The following is a 3,206-nucleotide window of genomic DNA, read 5'->3' on the forward strand; positions in this document are numbered from 1 at the left end:
CAATACTACCAAAAGCAATCTACACATTCAATGCAATCCCAATCAAAATTGTGCCAACATTCTTCTCAAAGCTAGAACAAACAATCACAAAATCTGTATGGAACCACAAAAGACCCCGAATAACCAAAGTAATATTGAAGAAGAAGACCAGAGCGGGAGGCATCACAATCCCAGACTTTAGCCTCTACTACAAAGCTGTAATCATCAAGACAGTATGGAATTGGCACAAAAACAGACACATAGCCCAATGGTATAGAATAGAGAACCCACAATTGGACCCACAAATGTATGGCCAACTAATCTTTGACAAAGTAGGAAAGAGTATCCAATGGAAAAAAGACAGTCTCTTTAACAAATGGTGCTGGGAAAACTGGACAGCAATATGCAAAAGAATGAAACTAGACCACTTTATTACACCGTTCACAAAAATAAACTCAAAATGGATGAAATGTGAGACAGGAAACCATCAAAACCCTAGAGGAGAAAGTAGGCAACAACCTCTTTGACCTCAGTGGCAGCCATTTCTTCCTTGACCCATCTCCAAAGGCAAGGGGATTAAAAGCAAAAATGAACTATTGGGACCTCACGAAGATAAAAATCTTCTGCACTGCAAAGGAAACAATCCACAAAACTAAAAGTCAACCGATGGAATGGGAAAAGATATTTGCAAATGACATATCGGATAAAGGGTTAGTACCCAAAATCTATAAAGAATTTATCAAACTCAACATCCAAAAAACCAAATAATCCAGTGAAGAAATGGGCAGAAGACATGAATAGACACTTTTCCAAAGAAGACATCCAGATGGCCAACAGACACATGAAAAGATGCTCAATGTCACTCATCATCAGGGAAATACAAATCAAAACTACACTGAGATACCACCTCACACCAGTCAGAGTGGCCAAAATTAACAACTCAGGAAACAACAGATGCTGGTGAGGATGTGGAGAAACGGGAACCCTCTTGCACTGTTGGTGGGAATGCAAACAAGTGCAGCTGCTCTGGAAAACAGCGTGGAGGTTCCTCAAAAAAACTAAAAATAGAGCTACCCTACGAGCCAGCAATAACACTACTAGGAATTTATCCAAGGGATACAGGAATGCTGATTCATAGGGGCACATATATATACCCCAATGTTTATAGCAGCACTTTCAACAATACCCAAATTATGGAAAGAGCCTAAATGTCCATCAACTGATGAACGGATAAAGAAGATGTGGTTTATATATACAATCGAATGCTTACTTGGCAATAAGAAATCATGAAATAATGTCATTTGCAGCAACATGAATGGAACTGAAAGGTATTATGCTGAGTGAAATAAGTCAGTCAGAGAAAGACAGATACTGTATGTTTTCACTCATATGTGTATCTTGAGAAACATAACAGAAGATGATGGGGAAAGGGAAGAGGAAAAAACATAGTTATAAACAGAGAGGGAGGGAGGCAAATCGTAAGAGACTCTTAAATACAGAAAACAAACTGAGGGTTGATGGCAGATGGGGAAAAGGGGGAAATGGGTGATGGGCATTGAGGAGGGCACTTGTTGGGATGAGCACTGGGTGTTATACGTAAGCGATGAACTATAGGAATCTACCCCAAAAACCAAGAGTACACTTTACACAGTGTATGTTAGCCAATTTGACAATAAATTGCAACCTAGATTGTTAAATCATCTCTGTTCCTTAAAGACCAGTTTGCTCTTTATTCATTCAATAGGGGGAAAAATAAAGACTTAAAAGAATCCTTCTAACGGATTCCTTGATAAAGTGGAAAATAAATAGGGTGGGGAGCTTTATTTCTTGAGATTCAGAGACTAATTTTGTCTCTCATTATATTGTCATTTGGTCGTGGTACACTTCAAGAGATTTGGCACATGTTACCATTCCCCATGCTTCCTTCACAAAATAAATTTCCCCTAGAAGGATTTATCAATACTTTTCACACCATGAGAAATGTAGGGGCTTTTAAAAATATAACTGATTTGTTGAAATCTACTCTTACCTTTTTATTATCATTGTGCTATGAAATTCTCTTGGGCTTTGCTTTTAGTGTCTTGTTTAATTTAAATTTTCTTAAATGAGATGGTTCTATATAATGCTATTTCCCCACTTATTCTTTAGTAATTTCTTTCTTCCTCCTGTGCTTTCCCATGATGTTTCTATGATGTTGGTTGCTTAAATCTGACAAGTAACTAATGATTCACACAGTAAAAAATTTACTGGTATTGAGGAAAGACAAGCATTAATAAGGGCCAGAGAAGCATTCCATGTACACACTGAATCTGAAAACATTCCTACCCTATCCTCACTTCCCAATTGAGTTATAACTTTTGTTATTTCTCCATGAAGTATCAGAATAGCAGTTTTTAAATCTTCAGTATCACATAGGGGCACCTGGATGGCTCAGTTGGTAGAGCAAGTGACTTGATCTTGGGGTCATAAGTTTGAGCCCCAAATTGAGTGTGGAGCCTACTTAAAACACAACAAACAAAAACAACTTAAGTATCACTTGAACTGCATCTCTTCACAAGTGCTGAAATGTAAAAGTTCTAACAATGCTATTTCATGGAGAATTTCAAAAAAATAAGGAACACATTTAGAATAAAGGTGATTTCTAGCAATTAGGCCAAACAGGCCTCACTAATTTGAACATAATAAATGATTGAACTTTATTTTGTAGTCATAGGTAACTGAGGTTTCAGAAATTTAGGATATATATAGATATGTTCTTATTTAAATTCAAAGTGCTATATTATTTGAGCCTGTGAATCTTTTCATTCACAGGTTATGCAACATATGGAAACATACATAAGAAACCCTCTTACAGGGTTATTCTAATTACAGTCTTATTCTAATATTCTTGTGCTTTCTATGAATGCCTATCATCTATCACTCTTGTCAGGTGTTTGAAGACAACTAAGAAAATCTATAAAAGTATAAGCACTTCAGTGATCATGCAAGATACTGCATTACCCAGGAACTCTAGTTATTAGGGTCTGACCTGTTTGGATCCCTAATTCATGGGGGTTATATAAAAGAAAGATGGATGGCTTGGTGATCAGATCAGGAATGGCTGCAAATATGAAGCCAGAAGTAGATGATGGAGAAGTGAACTCAAGGGAAAGGACGAGATGAGAATCAAATTAAGCTAAATCTTGAGTACCAAAGACATCTGGCAATAAGGGTAAAAAAGGGACAAT

The sequence above is a fragment of the Neofelis nebulosa genome, chromosome 6 (genome assembly GCF_028018385.1).
Source record: "Neofelis nebulosa isolate mNeoNeb1 chromosome 6, mNeoNeb1.pri, whole genome shotgun sequence".
NCBI classification, from domain to species: domain Eukaryota; kingdom Metazoa; phylum Chordata; class Mammalia; order Carnivora; family Felidae; genus Neofelis; species Neofelis nebulosa.